The sequence below is a fragment of the Ictidomys tridecemlineatus genome, chromosome 3 (assembly GCF_052094955.1).
Source record: "Ictidomys tridecemlineatus isolate mIctTri1 chromosome 3, mIctTri1.hap1, whole genome shotgun sequence".
Classification (NCBI taxonomy): Eukaryota; Metazoa; Chordata; class Mammalia; order Rodentia; family Sciuridae; genus Ictidomys; species Ictidomys tridecemlineatus.
In genome coordinates, this window is record NC_135479.1 from 192,572,278 (window position 1) to 192,580,480 (window position 8,203).

Genomic DNA, 8,203 nt, shown 5'->3' on the forward strand with positions numbered 1-8,203 from the left:
GTCCACACTCACAATCCCAGGAGCTTTCATCCAGCTCTTCTTTTGTTGGTTTACTAGATCACTTCGCAGAATCTCTCTCTCTCTCTCTCTCTCTCTCTCTCTCTCTCTCTCTCTCTCTCTCACACACACACACACACACACACACACGCACACAAAAAAAAAAAAGGAAAGAAAGAAAGAAAAGAAAACCATTAAGTTATTGGTTCACTAGAATTGCCTAGGGAAATTGTGTCAGGACAGATGTCAAAATAGTAAAATTCTTACCTATGAACACTACTGGGCACTGGGGCTTACAAGAAGGCCCTGACTCTTTATACAGCTCTTCCATGCCCAGAACTACAAGGAAAAATGCAGCTCCCATAGGAAAAGGGAAGGAAGCTCTTACCTCATTTTTAGCGAGAAGGGTTTAACATTATGAACGAGAGTGAAGTGATATGATAAAATCAATTATTTTTCAGGGAATAGTAAAATATTAGAATCCTAAAAGATCTGATGGGGACCAAGTCTTCCTTTCTTTATCTTTGTCAAGTGAATTGTATTTATTAAAAGTATAGAAAAATATACAGAAATTATTATGATCCCCTGCAATTCCTCTTCCTACTTGTACATCTTTATAGACTATGTGTGTTAATCCCTCATTTGGAGATCATTTACGGATAGATGAAAAATAGATCTTTTCAGTCTGGTAGGTGATAATTTGTATTTCTCTATCTTTGTGTGCTTTACTTTGGTATTAATAGTTTTTTTAATGTTTGTTGACCATATGTAGTTTTATTTTTTAAATTCTCTTTGCCATTTTATTTCTTGATTTGTCACTTTCTAACTGAACTGTGAGAACACTGTTACATAGGTTACTAAAACTTTGTCAAAAGCATTGCAAACATTTTTCCAAGGAAACACAGATTTCAAATGTATCCTAATTTAAAAGAAAGGAGCCAATTGTCCATATCTCTGCCTCTGTGTTTGTCCCAGGCCTTATGACTACCAAGACACATGAACCCAGCCTGTCTTCATGCTCTTAAAGAATCCTCTCATGCAAAAAATCTGAGTGAACATATAAACATGAGCAGAGTTTTCAAAGAGAAGATGGAAAACAGGTTTTGCAAAATATACTCCATAAGAAAAATCCCTCCTAGACTTGTCTGTTCTTATCCCTGGGGTTGGAGTGGGGAGTTTCTTGCAAGATCCAGTTCTTCTCTCTAAATTGCTTCCTCAAACTTGCCTTAATGCTCAGCCAAACAAAGGGCCCTCTGGTTCCAGAAAGTGCCCTCCTTAGAAGATAGTTAAGCAATCATCTTCACTTGTTTTGAACATGCCCTTTGGGGTATCATGCCCATTGCTGGCAGAGTATTGCTTCAGATCCTTTGGTGTTAAATCCCCCAAGAGAGTTAACATTTTGCATCTAATTTCTGAACATTTCCTATCAACTTTACTTCAGTGTATTCTCTCTTCTTTTGCATTTTCTTTACTTCTCTGTTTTTATTAATATGTTATATCAATTACCTACAAATAATGATAGTTGTTAGGACTTAGATATGAGGTTTCCCCCCAAAGTGTGAGCCCAAGAATTTTCAGAGTTGAAATAACTAGATTATGAGAGCTGTAATCCAATCAGTGGATTAATCCACTGATCTGGATTAACTGGATGGTAACTGTAGGCAGGTAGGGTATGGCTGTAGGAAGTAGGTCACAGGGAGCAGGGGGTGCCTTTGGGGTTTATTTCTAGTCCCTGGTGATCTCTCTCACTGCTTTCTGGTTGTCCTGTCTTGAGTGACTTTTCTCTGCCACTCCCTTCCTCCTTGCGGTTTTGCCTCACTCAAGCGCAGAGTTAAGAAGTTGGCCAACCATGGACTGAACTTCTGTGAGCCAAAATACATTTTTCCTCCTCGAAGTTGTTCTTGTCAGGTCTTTTGGTCAGAGTGACCACAAAGCTGACTAAAACTTGAGTCACTTAATGACATGGATATGTTCTGAGAAACGTGTCATTAGGTGATTTGCCATTCTTTAAACATCAGAATATATGCTCACAAACTAAGATGGCTTAGATGTCACAGGTGATATAGTTTAATGGGATCACCATCTTATATGTGGCCTGTTGTTGACTAAATTAGGTGCAAATTAGGGCAGTATGTTTCCATTCATATTTCTTCTTTCTGATGTCTAATTACATTGGCTATATATTTCTAAACTAGGAGTACTATGCTAGTATTAATGATGGGGTTTCTTTGCCTTTAATCAAAAAACACTCCAAAGTTTCCATTAAAAGTAGTGTTGGCTTTTGTATATTATGTAAATATGCACATACATGTATAAAATTTTACTGTCAAAGGAGTTTACCTCCATTTTTTCCTCACTGATGTTTTAAATTTCTTATATATATTTGCTTTTTTTCTTATAATATAGGTTTTGACAAAGGCCTTTTAAAGATAGCAGTCAAATGAGTCATAGTAAATTAAATTATCACCTTTTAAAAACACATAAATATTCTTACATATGTTTGTGGGATTTTAATTCTCTTGAACTGATTTACAAGCATTTCTAACACCAGCACTATACAAGTCTATTTATTGAACATTTTAGCAGTCATAATCACTAGCAATACAAGTCCCTTTATCTTTGATTTTTTTTAAAGAGTTGAGAGAGAGAGAGAGAGAGAGAGAGAGAGAGAGAGAGAGAGTTATTTTTAATATTTATTTTTTAGTTCTCAGCGGACACAACATCTTTGTTGGTAGGTGGTGCTGAGGATCGAACCCGGGTCGCACGCATGCCAGGCGAGCGCGATACTGCTTGAGCCACATCCCCAGCCCATCTTTGATTTTTTTACTATTTTCTTGGTTAGTACATCTTATTAACCTAATCATTATATGTATAACTACCATGTAGATAACAAAACAAAATAATAAAAATAAATTGGAACACTTTGATTTAAAAAATAAAATAAATTGCTAAACACGGTGGCACACATACCTGTAATTCCAGCTTCTCAGGAGGCTGAGGCAGAACAATCACAAGTTCAAGACCAGCCTTGGCAACTTGGTGAGACCCTGTCTCAAAATTAAAAAAGAAAAAGGACTGAAGATATAGCTCTGTGGTAGAGCACCCCTGGATTCAATCCCCATCAAATACATAAAAATTAAAACAAATCAGTACCATAAATGCTAGGGGAGACAGGAATCAAAACGAGCTTAATGAATGATGAAAATTTTTTTCCCAGCTAATGAAGATAAAAAACAGGAGGGGGAATTACAGAGAAATGAAATCATGCACATGATTAAGGGAGAAATATGTATGTATAAGGAACCACCCTCTTTCTATTTATAAGAAGGATGTCTGTGAAGAAAAGCAATTTATTTAGCCAAACAGTAACAGGAAATAAGAAATTATAATTTGGGATAAGAAGTGTAACCCTCGCACAATGATAATATTGGATTGATCAGGAATGAGAAAGAATTTTTGAAATCTTAACAGGTGAATAAGTTTCTCTAAACCAGAAAACTGTTGTAAGCATGTTTGAAATCATTCTCTTTCCTGGTGAGTTTATTACCATTTGAATTTTTTTAAATATAGTAATATACATTTCTGAAAACACCTAACTAATGTCATGGTGGTCCTTATAAAAGAAGAGCAGTTGAGCAACTCCATTAAGGTTTAGGGGGGAAAGGTAATTAGAAAAGTAAAGTTCAAGTAAATCTCTTGGCATGATCTCCCTCCATAACTTCTCTATCTTATCATCGCAAACTGCCCACGTTACACTGATTTGTGCTTCACAGAGAACAGCATCCCACCCTCCAATTTCTACCGCACGTTGCTTTGGATACCATACTTTCAGACACAGGATTGCTCTCAATTAAAATGTCTCACACTCCCTGGCATCTGATTTAACTTATCTGATTTGGCCAAGCAGTAGTATTTTTAAAGTTCCTCAGATTCTTCTAATATTCACCTAGAATTGAGAACAGCTAATCTTCTTCATTTTGCTGATGAGACAAACATCAAGCCTCTTGGATACACATGAAGGGATCACTCTGAAAAACCACTGAGCTTACTCAACATGAATCTAGTCATCTTCCCATCAGATCATATGTAATTAACAAATTGTTTCTGGAACAATGAGTACATGGAATAAATCCTGCAAGGTCTAATGGAATAGGGTGCTTCATTATAAAAGGGAAGATCAGGAAGATCAAGAGGCCAGGAAGAACTGATTTACTTAGATGGCTACTATGAGTACATGAGTTCAATTGAAAGCAAAGTAACCAGGAGCTTCATGTGATGTCACTTCAAACAAGAGAAGTGGGATATAATGTGAACATGAGAAATGTCTCCAACTGGTAAGCATGGAGGAAAAAACCTAGCTGAAAACACAGAACTAGCTAAGACTGTTACCCGAACATTGAGATTTATTTCTAAATTAGACAAAGCTGAACTTTATAGCAACTCTACTTTTAGTTTCTAGGAAACTAAATCTTACACTGCTAGTGGGTGTTTATTTATAGCACTGTGCAAGACTTTTTCCTCGAGAAAAGAAATATAAAAACGACTTCCAGGTTCAAAGGAACTGAGAACAGAAGTTATATTAGTACAAGAGGTCAGATTTTTCTCAGATTTGTCTTGCAAAGTTGGAATGTTTAAAAATTATAGTGAGGATGCCTTTCTCAATTGAAAGTGAATGATTATGATAAGGTTTTTATAAACATAGATAACTGGGTTCAAGACTTACCATCTTGAAGTAGAGTTACTTCTCAGTTCACTTGGGAAATTATGACTCTCCTTTCTTCTTTAGCTTCCTGGTCCATGACACTGGCTCAGATCACCAAGGACAACTCTGCCTTTCAGCTAGACCTTCCATGTGTAGAATGCAATGATTCCAATGTGGGAGAAAAGGTACACTCATACATTGCTGGTGAGACTGCGAATTGGTTCAGCCACTATGAAAAGCTGTATGGAGATACCTCAGAAAACTTGGAATGGATCCATCATTTGACCCAGCTATAGCACTCCTCTGTCTATACCCAAAGGACTTAAAATCACCATACTATAGTGATGCAGCCACATCAATATTTATAGCAGCTCAATTCACAATAGCTAACCATGGAACCAACCCAGATGCCCTTCAACAGATGAATGGATAAAGAAAATGTGATATATATATATATGTATACATATATATATATATATGACGGAATATTATTCATTCTTAATGAAGAATGAAATTATGGCATTTGCAGGTAAATGGATGGAACTAGAGAATATCAGGCTAAGTAAAATAAGCCAATCCCCCTAAACCAAAAGCTGAATGTTTTCTCTGGTAAGTGAATACTGATCCATAGTGGGGTGGGTGTGGGGGTGGATAGGAAAGAATGAAGAAACTTTGGTTTGTGTAAAGGGGAGTCAGGGGAAGAGTGGGGCTGTGGGGATGGGAAAGATGGTAGAATGAAATGGATATTATTACCCTATATACATGTATAATTACTACTGGAATGACTCTGCATCATGTACAGCCAGAGGAATGAGAAGTTGTGCTCCATTTGTGTACAATGTCAAAATGCATTCTACTATAAAAGAAAGAATGAATGAATGAATTCAATGATTCCACAAACTTGGATTTCTACAAAAATCAACTATGGAGGCTGAGAAGGCCCATGACATGCCATCTGCAAGATGGAGAACCAGGAACACTGGTGGAATAATTCAATCTGGATTTGAAGGCCTGAGAATCAGGAGTGGAGGAGATAGGGACACTGATGTAAATTCCTGAGTCCTAAGACCACAGAAGCAGGAGCTCTGAAGTCATAAGGCAAGAGAAACTCTTCCTTGCATTCTTCAACAGAGTGTACTGAATATGATTTCATACTTTATATTGATGACTCAACACAATGAGGTGATACATTGCCAAGAAAGGAAATTCAATGAGAGTACACATAACAAAGTTCAGGAAAAAAATAAGAAGTGGAGATGATTTGCTTTCTAGTTAATCACTTCAGCCCTGAACTTTGGTATAGATACTGCGTGTGCCACTCCAGGAAGCACATTGGCATAGTGGAATATTCTAGAAGAAGAGTTCACTGGGATGCTAAATGATCTTGAAACAAGACTCAATGAGGGAAATGACTCAAAATATTCAAAGTGAGTGAGGGCTGTCTCCAGCCTATGGCTGTAGTCCAACTTCCCAAGAACAAGCTGGGGTGTATGACTGGACAGGAACCAGCTCCCAGGATAAGATAATCAGACACTTCTGCAGCTTCTAGTCTGGCATAAGGGTCTCCCATGATCCTCAGATGAAATGGTTCCAGAGCTTATGGAATGGTACACAAGATCCATGATCCCCATAGTGGCCACTTTGTAGTCCTCAAGAACATGTCAGTGCCAGATAGAGAAGGATTGGAGGAGGCTTCTCCACCAGTACAGATATTAGAGTAGCCTTACTGAGGTGGGTAGAGGCTTTTTAGAGAACCACTGTTATCCAGCTGTGGACATCTGGGATATCGCCTGAGTTGAATGGAAGATCAAAGTGACCCTGGTGTTTAAGTATGTCGACCAAGACCTAAGGACACATCTGGACAAGATACTCCCACCAGAATTGCCAGCAGAGACTGTCCAGAGTCTGATGAGCCAGTTTCCAACTGAATCTCTTTCACTGCATCATTCACTAAGACCTAAAGCCTAAGAACATTCCAGTGACAACAGGCAGGACAGTTGTCAGGCAGGCAGACTGTGAGTTAGCCAGAATCTACAGCTACCAGATGTCACATAACCCTGTGGTTGTTACTCTGGTATCATGCTCCTGAATTCCCCCTGCAGTCCACATATACATTACCAGCAGGTGTGTGGCACGTCAGGTAGGCCTTTGCCAGATAGTTGACAAAAGCTCTCTTCTGTGGAAACAGTGAAGTTGACCAGCTAGGCAAGATCTTTGACCTGATTCTCCTGATTGCCTCTGGAGAATGCCTGGCCTGAACGGTGTTTGTGCCCTTAGGACCCTTCCTTCCCACCCCCAGGGCTCATTCAGTGTAATTAATGCTGCCCTAGGAAGAGGAGGGAACCCAGCTGCTGCTGGAAATTCTGATTTCTCAATCCACGAAAGCCCATATCTGCCCTCTCGGCCCTGCAGCACTTTTACCTACAGAGGGAAAGAGGCAATTCCCAAAGACCAATAGAGCAGCTGCCACAGAAGGAAGAGAAGCTGCCACATCCCCTTCTTAGGATGCCCAAGTGGAGAGAAGCTCAGTGAGAAGGCAACCTCAGCCTTCCCCTCAGAGGCCAGGGAGACTCCTCCTCCAGCTCTTCCCCATCCCCATCTCTGTGTAGACTGAGAGCTTTGTCCCTTCTTCTCCTCTTCCCTACCATGATCTCCCGGTCCTTTCTTAATACAGGAAAACAAAATGAGACAAAGAAATATGAAAAAAAAAATTTTAAAGAATTAGGCTTAACTGAGAGAAAATTTACAAAGAAGATTTAAATATTAAATGGTTAGATATTTAGAGATATCAATATATAAACATTGAAAGTCTTGTCTTATGAAGATGCTCTACATATTAATTTGTAAATATCGACAGCAGCAAACCAGGATCAGTGTGGATGACTGTGATTACAGAGAAGCAGATTTGGTTCAATATAAAAGGAACTCTTTGTAAATTCATTTCAGTTCACAGTTTAGGTAGGAGATCCTACTCGTTTTGCCCTTCATAGAATGATGCGCAAATAGAAAATGTCTCAGCCTTAAAAAAAAAAAAAAAAAAGACAAGGCCCTACTGCAGTTGGAATTGAGACTGCAATGTGAGGAACAAAGAAAGTTGAAAAGCTAGGTGGAAATAGATCACAGAGCACTGGGAAGGTAAGTCTGGGATACTGAATTATTTTAAACAGGCAATTAGGAGTAATAATGCATTTTAAGATCCTTTATAACTCAGAGTTGAATTTCAAAAATAATCATTATAGAAGTAAAGTTTGTTGTTTAAAATTCATATATATATATATATATATATATACACACACACACACACACACACACACACACACATAAAGTGAAGTTATACACCAACCTCAATTCCCAGAGGTATCCATAAGCCATTTAACTTACGTATTTACCTAACCTTCTCATTTCTCAGGTGTCTCATCTATTAAATGAGGTTAATAATAGCATCAACTTCATGTACTTGTTATGAGAATCAAGTAAATTTTTGCCAGTTCCATGGAGGCAGGG

At 38.3% G+C, this 8,203-nt stretch overlaps 1 pseudogene; it reads left to right on the forward strand.

Annotated features, from left to right (window-relative positions):
- The first annotated feature begins 4,318 nt into the window (after positions 1–4,318).
- On the forward strand, positions 4,319–6,843 carry LOC144375754 (cyclin-dependent kinase 4 pseudogene; annotated as a pseudogene).
- The last annotated feature ends 1,360 nt before the right edge of the window (positions 6,844–8,203 follow it).